The 13,958-nt window shown below is 36.4% G+C and overlaps 1 long non-coding RNA gene across 4 annotated transcripts; it reads left to right on the top strand.

Moving 5' to 3' along the window:
- The first annotated feature begins 3,512 nt into the window (after nt 1-3,512).
- On the top strand, nt 3,513-7,762 carry LOC148200675 (uncharacterized). 4 transcript variants are annotated; one of them, XR_015786377.1, is made up of 6 exons: nt 3,513-3,961; nt 4,361-4,518; nt 4,626-4,794; nt 5,212-5,314; nt 6,846-6,896; nt 7,368-7,762. It is a non-coding gene; the product is annotated as an uncharacterized LOC148200675 (long non-coding RNA). The 4 variants fall into 4 exon arrangements; XR_015786375.1 differs by having other exon boundaries at nt 3,516-3,961; nt 4,123-4,518; XR_015786376.1 differs by having other exon boundaries at nt 3,517-3,961; nt 4,123-4,518; nt 4,632-4,794.
- Nucleotides 7,763-13,958: the final 6,196 nt, after the last annotated feature.

The raw sequence follows: 13,958 nt of genomic DNA, 5'->3' as shown, positions 1-13,958 counted from the left end.
ATCTGCCATTACTAAGTTAACCTTTACAGGCTTCACATCAACATCACCGATCTGCTCCAGTAAAGAATAAGGTATCAAGTTAACACTTGATCCTAAATCAAGTAAGGCTTTTTTTATCCTTTTCTTCCCTATTGTGCATGGAATGGAAAAGCCTCCTGGATCTTTTCTTTTGGAGGGAATGACTCCTTTTTAACAGCTTTATACTTTTTTGTATCATCATCTCGACGTCTTTTCTTTGTAGAGACTTCTTCCTCAAGTTTAGTATAAACTGCAATTTGTTGTAATATATTGTTCCAAGGTACATCATTGTCCACCATCTTGAATAATTCTGTAAAATCAAATTGTTTCTCTTGATTGATTGGAAAAGAAAAATATCATTACTCTTTATCTCTCTTCTCTCTCCTTTCTCTTTTCTCTCTTCTTTTTCTATCTCTCCTTTTTCTAACTCAACTGTCTCATGATTTATACTCTCCAACACTTTACATTCTTCCCTGGGTTAACCTCAGTATTAGCCCCAAAATTTTTATCTGGCCTCTCTTCCAACTGCTTGGTAATCTGACCCATTTGAGTCTCCAAATTCTTAATAGCAGCTTCAGTGCTCTTTTGAGTAGACTCAGTTTTCTGTATGAACTGATGAAGAGTTTCTTCCATCCTTATTGACCTTTCGTTAAGTATAGAAATCTGTTGCCATAAGGTTGGTTGTTGCTGTTGCTTATTGAATTGCCCAGTTTGTCCGGCTTGCCCAGTTTGTCCGTGACCAATGCTTGGGTGTGGTTTACACCCTTAATTAAAATTCCCCTGACGATATTGATTGGCCATGAAGTTAACATCCTCTAAGGCTTCTGCTGCAAAAGCACATTGACCATTGATATGGTCACCTCCACATAATTCACACAACTGTAATTGAACCTGTGCAATAGTCTTTAACTCTTTTGGCAGTTGTGCAAGTGTTTTTGTAAGAGTCTCTAGTTGTTGAGATAGTATCTTGTTCTGTGCTAGCAAGGCATCATGGGTTTGTAACTGTAGAACTCCTTTTTGTTGAATAGGAGCTCCTCTTTCACTGTTTAGTTCATTATCACTAGTAGCCATATTGTCAATGATTTCTGTAGCTTCCTTTGGAGTTTTCCATTTGATATCTCCTCCTGCTGAGGCGTCAAGCATCATCTTGGTTTGTGAACCAAGACCTCCAAGGAAGATTAGGACTACTTCCACTTCATCAAATCCATGCGTGGGTGTCTTTCTTAATAAGCTTTTATATTTGTCCCATGCATGCCCTAGTGATTCCTCCATGCCTTGCCTGAATGATGAAATCTCTTGCTTTCCTTTATTCACCTTTGATTGTGGAAAGTATTTGTTTAAGAACTTGGTCACCACTGCTTCCCACTCTGTAAAGCTTCCTTCTGGAAAAGAATTTAACCAAAGCTTAGTGTTGCCTCCTAATGAGAATGGAAACAGGCTAAGTTTGATTGCTTCGTCCGGCACCCCATTTATTTTCACCGTGTTGCAGATCTCATTAAAAGTTGTGAGGTGCTCATATGGGCTTTCATGAGACAACCCATTAAATTGATTACTCTTCACCAGTTGGATTAATGCTGGTTTAACCTCCATGTTGGCTGCATTGACCCTCAGTCTTGCTATGCTATTAAAATGTTGAGGTCCAGCTATATTTGTGTAATCTACAAGAGTTCTTCTGGCATTATTATTCTCCATATTTTCGGTGCTATGGTCAGAACCTTGTGGTGATGGTTGTAACAGAGTTTCCAGAGAAGGAAAAAGTTCTCTAGATGTACGGATTCTTCTCCTCCGTCTACTCTCGTCTAAACCTTCAAGAAGAGGTTCTGCAATTTTCTTGCTCCTAGTTCGAATTGCTTCCTGCATACACAAGCAAACAAATCCCTAGAAGAATTGGTTAGCACAAAAAGATATAAAAGAAGATATAAGATTCAGAGATAAACAGATAAAAACAGAAAAAAATAAAAACAGAAAAATAAAATAAATAAATAAAATCAAATCAAATCAAATAAAAAAAACAGAAATTCAAATTTCAAAATTCAGAATTCAAGTCAAAGATAATCAATAATCACACAAATGAACTAGTTAAACCACGAGTCCCCGGCAACGGCGCCAAAAACTTGATGAAAAATTTATGAACACCGAAAAACGGCGCCAAAAACTTGTTTAACAATCGGCAAGTGTGACCGAATCGTATCAAGTAATAAAACTAGGTAAGACCAAGTATCGTTTTCCCAAAGGACTCACGACCTAGTTAGCTATATGATTTGTTGATTATTTAAGACTTGTTAACAATTGATTATTTAAACATGTATGCATGAAGTTGATCAATGGAAAAGAGGAAAACAAACACTTTAATGAATTAAATGGATGAGTATGTTGTTGGGGTTATCAATTTCATCTTGTTCACTCTCATATACTTTAGGAATTCATCATTCTTTTCATCAATTGCTAATGCCACTCTCTAAATCACCTTACAAGAAGGCCTATCCTTAATTACGAGTCCATACAATTCCTAGCATTCCTAGTAATTAGTTATGAAGTGCAGGAGCTTAAAGGCAACCAATATGCTATTTCAGCTCTCTTATTTCTAAGAATATGACCAAAAGCATGATTTCAAGCTAGTTTCTAAGTGTTAAAGGTTGCTTTTCGTCTCAATTTTAAGCTTATCAATAAGCTGATTTGAGCAATTACTTGTCTAGAAAGAAAAGGTTTTTTGAAATGTGTTTAATTATTGCATTGATTGGTTGAAAGCTAAGCTACATCTTGTTTGCTTGAGGACAAGCAAAGTTCTAAGTTTGGGTTGTGATAATGGTTGAAATACTGTTATTTTTATACTTAATTTTGATAATAAATCAACCCTTTTTGATTTAGAAACTTGCTTTAACTCGTGTTTTTGCTTTAGTTTTGTCAATAAGAGAGTTGAAGATGAATTTAATGGTTTTGTGCTAGATTTCCTTGATTTTGTAGGCTATTGGAATGATTTGAAAGAAGAGTTAAAGTACCGACTAGTTGGAATGCAGAAAAGTCAACCAGAATGCAGAAAAGTCAACTAGAGTGCAAAAAAGTCAACCAAAGTGTAGAAAAAGTTGCGCTGAGCGGTAGAGGGCGCTGAGCGCCAATTTTTGCTGTTTCACGCTTGCCAAAATTGCCGCTGAGCATAATTTTGAAGAGCCGCACTTACCGCTGAGCGCCAAAACTACCGCTGAGTGCCATTTAATTCACTACAAGAAAAATATTATTTACATACGGATTATTATATGCGGATTTTGATCCGTAGATAAAAATTTCATTATATACGAATTTTATATACGGATAAATTAAATATGGATTTTTCCGTATATAATAATAAAAATATTTATATACGAATTTTTTTATATAAAATTGGTATGTAATGATAACGTTTTTTGGCGAAAATTTTACCAAAATAAATCCATGTATAAATTCAGTACGGTTCTCTAGTTATATACGGATTTTATAATAATTAATAAAAAAAATTAAAAAACTAAACCTAGAAAACGTAAGAGTCAGAATCAATACTCCAAATTTCTCTTCGACTCCTTCTTCCCTCTCGTCGAGCCATCGAGCCCCTCTTCTTCCTCACGAGCTCTTGTTCTTCCCTCTCATCGAACCATTTTTATCCATCCCTTCTTTTCTAGCCTCCATTGAAATCCTAACCTCCACTGCAAACGCCTCTTTCGTGTTACCCTCTCCTCGAACCCTAGCCGCTATCCCGTGCTCCATTACAAGGTTGAGGGGACTGGAGACCGCTCCACCAGTCATGCCTCCTCGTTGGCTCTCCCCTTGGAACCCTAACTCATTCTTAGACTCACATGGAGACGACTGGAATGGTAGCGTCGAAGTCTCGCTCACGCTCACTCAAAGAGAAGAAGTTCGTCCATTCTTCTCGTGTTCACTCACCTTCTCCGGAGAGTTATTCTTTCAATCGGTAAGTTTCTTCGTTCAAACCTTCTTCTTTGCTCGTCCCCTAAATCCCTAAATCCAAGTCCATAAATCCCTATCTTCTCTGTTGAGATTGATGCAAAATGGTCCGTTGTGGGGTTTGCGCAAAGATTCACCGAATATATTCTTTTGTTCTTGAATATGTAGTTGATTTTGATGCATAGAGCTTCTGAAATGTGAAAGACGGTGATGGAATTATTCCTAGGCCAAACCATGGAAGTGAGAGTGCAAAAGAAGAAGAGAGAGACCGGAGAGTGGGTCGCCGTTGATGCCAAGACCAAACCCCTCTTGGAGCTCCAAACCCCTTTTGTTGATTTGAACTTAGAATACAGATGTTCACTTCAATACTTAAGTATTTGTGGTTTGATCATATATATATTTGCAGGTTGAAGGTGAGGTCCAGCGATTAAATGTTGCAAAGTCAGTAAGATGAAACATTTGATGTTTAAGAGGCAGAATGAGCTTAAAGAATTTTACAGAGGAGTTCACATGGATTTCGATAGTGAATTTGCAAGACAGATTTGACTAGTCTCATTGAATGTGGTACAAAACTTGTCCTATTATCTCCTTATATAGTTTTTAAATCTCTCTTTCTTTATATCGCCCAGCATAGGCTTCAGGACCATAATGACTGAACCTTGTGATGTAAGGATTAGGTTAATGAGGCTTTAAAGAGAAAGAGTGGAGACAATTTGTTTGCAGTTGTGATTTGCTTCCAGCAGCAACTTCCTTGCAACTTAGTGGCCCCTCGCTCTAGAGTGCACCGGAGCTTCTCTACTTATGGTTTGAAGGAATTACAGAGTTTCCTTGATAACTTGGGTAATTGAGTTCCTTCAATTTTCTTCTTTTTGAGGATTAAGATTCATTTGTAAGTGTAGGTGTAGTATGCTTGAGAGAAAACTTTGACTATAACATATGCCATCTAGTCGACATTTAATTTAGTTCTTGGATGTTTACAATCACTGCCACTGTCTCTAAATCATTCTTGTTATATTTCTGCATAATCAGTACGCATGGTTATGTGATGCATTTCAACAATCTTGTTCTTTTTAATAGGAGTATTACATGGTTCAGATAAACTTTTATGTAAAACAGATCATTTTTTAATTTCATCTTGCTTATCATGTTTAAGTTTTTTGTATACATTACATTATTAGTTCTAAGACATCCTCATAAGAGAACTTTATGGCTTGTATATATTCACTCTGATGTTGGTTCTTTCAACACTCTGCTTAGCATGGGAATAGGTAGCTGCACCGAACATGGCATGGACCTTTCGGGTTCTCCTTCCTCCGTGCTTAGTCTCTTTTTGTGTTCTCCTTCCTCTCTATTTGATAAGGTACACAACCATGGAATCTTATTCTTCTCTTACCAAATTGTATCCCTTTAGTTTTGTTCTCATCTTGTATATTTGTTGTCTCTGCTTCCATTTTTATATCACTAGCGTTACTATTTAATGTGATCATTATATGTGATAATAATAAACAACATTTCCACATGAGGTTGGAGATGTATGAAGTGGTGCGAAGATGCAACTTATATCTGCACTCATAAGATAGGTGGGAATGGACACGTTAATTTTCTAATTAGGCAGATGATCCAAACATCCTGAAACAAGTTATAGTTTAGTGATCTATAGCACTTGATACTTAACTTTGTCTGCTTGCAGTTATGGGTATAAAACTTTTTATTTGTAAACAACACAAATAGTTCAGACATTTAAAGTAAACCTGAATTTAACAGTAGTGCCTCAAAGTGAAACAAGGTTAGTATGATTGTATATCTGGTATAATTGGATAAGGTATGATTGTATATCTGGTATAATTGGATAAGGTATGATTGTATTTATTTTTGGTCTAATAGAAGGATAAATGAATGGGGTTCTGGTGTTAATAAACTCTTGCAATTTTTATTTTAATGAATATTAAAATGACAATTTTCTCCTCTGATAAATACTAAATTGATTCTGATGTTAATAACTTTAACTACTTTATAAATTTTTGCTATTTTTGTTATTATATCACGCATTACTATATTATAAAATTGTGACTTATAAATACTTAATTTGAAAATTTATTTTCTCTTATGGTGTGACAGGATATAATTCATTACTAGCAAAAAATAAATAATAATTTATACTAATAGTCATTCAAGACATGAATTGCATACTAGGTAGTAATTACTAGTTTCTAAACCATTTTCATGTGGGCCATTCCAATAGAACGTTCAGTAAAGAATAATAATTTTATTCAATTACTTTTTTACAGTAATGATTTCACCATTTGGAAGGATGCTTGGCTAATACTTTGATAATGTTAATTAGTGTCCTTACAAGTGAAAGGATTCCTTGTCAAGATATTTTCTACACATGGTTTTACTTTATCAATCCCCATCTCATTCGATTTTTCTAGGCATTCCATGGCTCCCACTTTTATCTATTATTGTTTTTAATAAATTTACAAGTCATGGCATATAGGCAAAAATGACTTCAATAACTCCACCCCTGTGCATAACCTCATTAAATGTTTACTAATTTCCATTTAAAAGTGTTATTTCTATTTATGTACCTTGATTATCTATGATTCTATATATTTCTAGTCCATTTGTGTTTGTTAATTAAAAGTTTTTATTGAGTATTCCAGTCTTATCGGTATCAAGTCAGGTTACTAATTTGTGGTTATTATTTACTATCTACAAAAGAAAAGATGAACCAGGGCCATAAAAAATTTGCTAAAACATATATTGTATTGTCATTCTTTAAATATTTTGACAAGATAGGATTGCTAGCAAGGGTAAGAATGTTGCGGGAATGAATAGACATGCTGGGCAACATGGAATTAGAAATAATACGTTTTCTTGACATTTCACAGGCAGAATTGAATATGCAAGATCTTAAAAGTGTCCTAGTGCATAATCTTTTGGTAAGTTATTTCTTTTTTTTATCCTATGATAATATATTATGAGCATGGATACAAAAGCTTACATGTTTCTCTAATTTGTATACATTCTCAAATCTTGCTTGTGTAATTTGATTAATGTTTAACTGGTACATTGAATTCTTTGTCACAACATCATCTTTTAAACAAAGTTGGTAGACTAATTATATGGTTAATAGTTTGTGTTAATCAAGCTTGTGGTTAAACCTGCTTTGTAACAGGGCCAAGGTTTTTCAATCTATATCTATCAATATATATAATTAATTCTAGTTGTTCTGATAAACACAATTTTTTTAAGGTATGAGCAAAGCATAGATAAGATTAACGGTTATATTTTTTTTCCTATAAGTTTAAAAACTCTTACTAAGTCTACCAAGTACAATAACTAGATAAAATTTTATTATTAATGAGTAGTGTAAACATTTCTAATAGTGTTAAATGATGTGTTACTCTCAGGAGAAGAGCATGGTGGAAAGAATGAGAAGTGTTCCTCAGCAAAAGTTTTCGAACTTGGCTTCACATTTTTGCAACAATGGCAGGCATTGCCACAAGGCCTTTACAATCAAATGCATCATCATCAAGACTTTTCTATACACTTGGTAAATCTTGTACTCAACAATACAAGAATTGAAGATTTTCTCTATTTGGGGTTTAGAGCCATTGCCTTGATGATAAATGACTAGTTAGGGGTGTTTCAAACACTGGTGGAACAATTCTTAGATAGTTTTTCACATATAACTAATTGTATAAGTAGTTTAATTTACTATTACATTTGCCATATTATGAATTGTACTATTTATTTATGACTATTATACATTTTATAAATTTAATTCACAGTCATGATTTTGTAATATTATAATATATTTGACTTTTAAATGTGAAAGACTTGTGTAATATGATCTTTGACTGAATGAATGGTGTAATACTATAATGGATTAAACAAACATCACATTTTAATAAAAACTGACAGATATTTGGTATTATTTTTTTACAATTTGGCAGTTTTATTTTATTTTTATCAGTATATGAAACTATTAGTTATTGGGTATAGATGTGAGATCATTTAATTTTTTTTTATAAAATTAGTTATATACGGATTTATCCGTATGTAATTTACATACGAATTTTATATACGGATTTATCCGTATGTAATTTATATACGGATTTTATATACGGATTTTTCCGTATATAATTTACATACGGATATATCCGTATATAAGTTATATACAGATATATCCGTATATAAAGTAGCTACGACAGTTTTATATACGGATTTTTGTCCGTATGTAAGTCGTATGTAATCAAGTGTTATATACGGATTTTGGGCCTTATATACGGATTTTGGTGGTATGTAATTCAATTTTTTCTTGTAGTGATTGGGCTTGGGCCTATTTTCTGTAATTTTTATTAAACTACATAAGGTTTTAGTCGACCTAGGGTTGATATCTTTGGACAGAAAGATGCGAAATCATACTTTCTTCAACCCTTGGAGGAGGATTTTGGATGCGGAAGCTCCTTTCTTCAAATTCTAGGGTTTTATATTTCATTCTTTCATTGTTCTTCATCTAGTTTCACCATGTCTATGGTGAACTAAACTTTCATTGTTGTTGGGGAACCAATGTACACTACAAGAAAAATCACAGTTACATACGGTCAAAATCCGTATATAACCTCCAAAATCCGTATATAAAATGATATTACATACGGATTATATACGGACAAAAATCCGTATATAAAACAAGCGTAGCTAAGTTATATACGGATATATCCGTATATAATTTACATACGGAAAAATCCGTATATAATTTATATACGGAAAATCCGTATATAAAATCCGTATATAATTATATACGGAAAATCCGTATATAAAATCTGTATATAATTATATACGGAAACATCCGTATATAAAATCTGTATATAATTATATACGGAAAAATCCGTATATAATTTATGATTTTATAAAAAAAAAATAGTTGATTCTGCATCTGCATTTAATAGTTATGAGTTTCTGATAAAAGTCAACATAACTAACAAATTGCCAAAAATCATCTAATATAGATAAACATTTACAACTATTTAATAAAAGATATAATTCACTGAAAACTTTCAACATTTATCAAAAATAAGACACAGGTTGCTGAAAAAGAAAACACAGGTTGCTGAAAAAGAAAACTTTCAACATTATGAAAAAGAAGTCAACTAATATTTCAAATGCAGAATTTTTATAAGGTGCAAATATCGAATAGAACACAATTTCCTTAAGAAAAGTTATGCAAAAATGAGCATGAATTGAACCTTAAGTAAAAACAGAAAACAAATAACCAAAGGAAGTTCTTCTGCTAATGTATGACTTTTCATAGTACCTCTTCGTTTAAGCGTTCTGTAACATTCTTCTTGGAAGATAAGGAAGAACCTTTTCCCTTGTCCTCGTCAATCTTTCAAAAGAAAACATGTAATTAGACAATAGCCTTAGTTACATATGATATGATAGTTGATGCAACAACAGCACAGTTCAATGCTTGCTCAAATAGTAGTTATGAGTATGGGATGTGAAAGTAATTTTATAAGGCGGAGAGTGACCTTATTTGGGTGAACTATATAAGAAATTGTATATGAAGCAGGGTGCTTTTCAGGATTTGTTTTTTCTCCCTGAACAGCAAATGCTAGATTCCCATATGAAATTGTCCCTAGCAATACAGATCCGGGTGGAGAATTCTGCAGAAATTTTACAAACACCGTTATATACTGTCAGTAGCAATATCTGAAATGTTGACAGGGGATAACAATGTACCTTGGGAAGTTTTTCTTTTTGTGGTGGACCAATATACAGCCCTTCTTTTGGTCCATCTAAATGAGCCATTGGGGTCCATCCACTACTCACGGTTTGCTTGGCAAAAATGCATAGCCACATTGATGAAATGAACTCACGGCATATGAGAGAATCAAATTCTGAATTTTATTAAGGAAAGATGCTTCATGGCCCACATAGGAGAGAAGTACATTTTAATTCTTTTTTGAAGCTCACCACTCACGGTTTTCTCATTTGGTTTTGGCATCACCCACGAAAGAAAAAAAAACAAATACAAGGGGCCACCACTTTCACGGTTTTGGCTTGCTAACAACTCACGTCCACATGGATCTCCAAAATGCAACCAAACATCATTTTTAAATGGAAAGAAGGGCCACCTAAATGAAGCAAACACGGCAACCACCACACAAATGGGAATTCTTCTTTCTTTAAACAAAGAGCATGGAGATGTTGCAGCCATTTGCTCACGGGATGGAAAAAAAAGCACAAAAGAAAAAAAACACCACGGCCCCATACAAAAGAAATGGATTCAGATTGGTTTGAAGTGGTGTCACGGTGGCTTTGGTTTTGATTCTTCCATTCATAAAAACACACACGGCCTTAGTCTTTGAGAAAGAAACCCACGGTTGGAAGGAATTAACCATGTGAAAGGAGAAGAGTGGAAAGCTGAAATATTTTGTTGAAGAAAAGCTGAAGCAGCTGGAAAATTCACGTGCAGCACCTTGGTCCATCTTGGAGCATCCAAACACAGCAAGCTTACGTCCAAGTGCAGCTCACGGCTTATGGTTCCATTTGGAGCAGCAACCAAGGGGGAAGAAAGGAGAGAAAATTCACGTTCCCAGAAGCAGCAAGCTTACGTCCAGCAGCCACGTTGAGAAGGGAGAAGAGTGCTTGGCTGGAATGTCCACGGTCTTGGTCCAGTTGAAGCTGCAACGTGTAAAGTGGAGATGAGGAGAAGAAGGTGTTGTAACGTCCAGCAAAGGAAGAAGAGGAAGAAGAGTGCAAACGGATTGAAGAAAAGACAGAGGGGCCCACCCTATTTCATTGGCACACCTAGGAGGTGAAGAAAGTCTTCATGGGGACACAAACATCACAAATCTGGATGGAAGGCAGACCAAGAAAACCGTGAAAGCTGGAAGTTCACGGGTTTTCAATTGGAGATAAAACAAAACAAACAACTTGGTTAAAATGAAGGAGGATTGTGGCTATAAATGGAGGTCTCGGTAGTGGGAGTAGGGCAGACGACCTTGAGGCCTGGAAGAGGCTTTCGGTTCTTCTCTTCCAGGAGCTCTCCCTCTCAGTTTTCCATTCTCTGAAACAGTGCAATAATATAGAAATTTATTTCCGAAGAAGCATGTAGTGTGTCAGTAATACAAAACAATTATACAAAATATCCTTGTAATCATGCCACATTACAGTCTTATAGCAAATGCATTATGGTTATGAGCTATGAAGCATGATGCACAGTGATTAAAGGATGATAACTCTGGTCAGATGTTGTTAGGAATAAAAGAGAATGAGTTAGACACGTGTGAGACACGTGTAAGGAGAGTAATATGTTATAGTTGTTAGAAGAGAGAGAAGGTATAAATAATAAACTAAGTAGGGGGAGAGGGGGATCGGAGAATTTGTTCAGACTGGATATTTTCCAGAGGAGGAAGGTTAGGCTTCCTTGGGGTGATTCTTGTATTCTGATTCACTCATTCATCATTAATACATATATACATACTTTTCCATTCTTTATTCGAGAGTTGTGGTGAGAAGAGAGTCTTGATTAGGTTATTGGCATAAAGTAACCTAACAATTTGGTCCGACCTGCCGGATCCAAATCGGAGGAGTTGCGCGATGGAGAACATGTTGAATGCACTGGAGGAAAAGTGGGAAGGAAGATTTGATTCCATGAAGGCGACGTTGGAGGATATTCAGGCGGAGTGGAGGGGAATGGCTCGAAAAGCAAATCGTGACCGTGGAAGACGAAACATTAATCGCGACCGTGGGAGAAGAAGGAACCAGCGTCGGAGCTCCGAAGGGAGTCGCGATTCCGTCAACGCTGAACGCAAACGGCGACCACCAGAGAAGTCGGAGGACGAAGCGGAAGAGGACAGAGGAGACGTGCAACGTAGCGGGATGAAGCGCATTGAACTCCCAACATTCGAAGGAGTGGACCCCATGGGCTGGATCGCGAAGGCAGAGAAATTTTTCGATCTACAGAACTTGACGGAGAGGAAGAAGATGAAGTTGGTATATACCTGTATGGAGAGAGGCGCGAGCTACTATTGGATTCGTTTCTGGCGGAAGAAAACCCGACATCCAAATTGGAAGATATTCACGGAAGCGCTGACGCGGAGGTTCGGCGAACTGAATCGAGACACCGTTTGTGAGGAGCTGGCAGCGGAGCGACAGGAGGGAAGCGTCAACAAGGACTTCCAGGAGTTGGGAAATTCGGTGCCACAAGCATCGGGAAAACCAGATCACTCATTTTCTGTTTCTGTCGATCTTGGAGCTGGCATTATAAATGGTGTTGAGGCTGTGGGGGCTATTGAGCGAAGATCAGATACTTATTCGTTGATTGGTGATCCGTTCGATCTTGGGTCGACAATGATGAACAGTGATTGCTTTCGCAATGACAAAGAAACCAAACAAAACAATTCGGCAAATAGACCATTTAATTCCGAAAGGGACAGTTCGGTGGAAAGAAAGCTTGATGAGGATATTTTGAGCTCTCAGGAGAGGAGGGTTAGGGATTGGCACTACACTCACTTGGAGCATGATTGTGCTGCTTCACTTAATAATGTTTCTCTTTCCGATTGGAATCACGATGAAGTGTATAGGAGTTTTGGAGGAGATCATGGTATGATTATAAGGGGTCACAGTTTCGTTGTTGAGTATCTGGGAGAAAGAATCACAATTCCCTTGAACCACATTGTAACAAATGTGTCAAATGATATCAAGGAGCCTGGTCAAAATTATAAAATCAAAGTTTCTACAGCAAATAACAACGATTTCTTTGGTGATACTGTTCTTGTTACTGTTTTACTGGGCAGTTTGAAGGCTGGAACTATACAGTGGTACCCACCTTTGCCACAATGGAAATGTTTTTCGGGGAAGCGTTTTAGTTATGGAACTCTAAATACAGTGGTTCTGGAATTTCCTAGTGAAGTTTGGGATTATGCTGGGGACTACTGGGAAGCAACAAATGCGAGGAGAAACACTAGAGGTCACTACTTTATGTTTTGTAATGTTAGGAACGCAGTTGGGGTTCCTGCCCTTATTGCATTAGAAGTTGGTAAAGTAGCCACAGATGGTCAAAGATGGAGCTCTTCGGGTCATCTCAAACATGCAATTAAGGTTCTCCGAAATTTTTTTGGGCAGGATTCAGTTCCAGATCATGTTACATATGTGGTGACTGATTGGGATACTGTTTGGGGGGCGATGATGAGTGGACTACGTGAGTCTGTTAGCAAAATGGACATATTGAGCACTGGAAATGAATATATTGTTGAGATGAAGGGATTAGAAATCAGAGACAAACTTTATTTCTTTGAGTCGGGAGGTTTGGATGTGAATTTAGGAGCTACCTGTTTGGCATCCCTGGGAAAAATGAAAGTAGATTGGTGGCAGTTGAGCATGGAGATTGAGCAGGAAGAATGGAAGACATCGGTGGAGGATTCGAGGAGCAGAATGTTGGAAGTTGATAGAATCCAGGAAGAATGGAAGATATTGGAGGAGGATTTGCCACCACCCAAGCCTCCAGACTTGAATTGGAGGGCATCACCTGGGAAGGGAAGAGGAGCATTACGGCAAATAACAGTTCCCTAACTTCAACCTTGAGGACAAGGTTGATTTTGAGGGGGGGAGTAATGTTAGGAATAAAAGAGAATGAGTTAGACACGTGTGAGACACGTGTAAGGAGAGTAATATGTTATAGTTGTTAGAAGAGAGAGAAGGTATAAATAATAAACTAAGTAGGGGGAGAGGGGGATCGGAGAATTTGTTCAGACTGGATATTTTCCAGAGGAGGAAGGTTAGGCTTCCTTGGGGTGATTCTTGTATTCTGATTCACTCATTCATCATTAATACATATATACATACTTTTCCATTCTTTATTCGAGAGTTGTGGTGAGAAGAGAGTCTTGATTAGGTTATTGGCATAAAGTAACCTAACAGATGTAGTAAAGCTATGGTGAAGAGGCAGGTAGCAAATATCAGGGAAAAATGTATGACCTTTGACACTTACG

Source organism: Vigna umbellata, chromosome 4 (assembly GCF_029865625.1).
Source record: "Vigna umbellata cultivar VRB3 chromosome 4, Vumbellata_1.0, whole genome shotgun sequence".
Lineage (NCBI taxonomy): Eukaryota > Viridiplantae > Streptophyta > Magnoliopsida > Fabales > Fabaceae > Vigna > Vigna umbellata.
The sequence above is the reverse complement of the archived record's forward strand: the minus strand, read 5'-3'. Positions and strand labels throughout refer to the sequence as shown.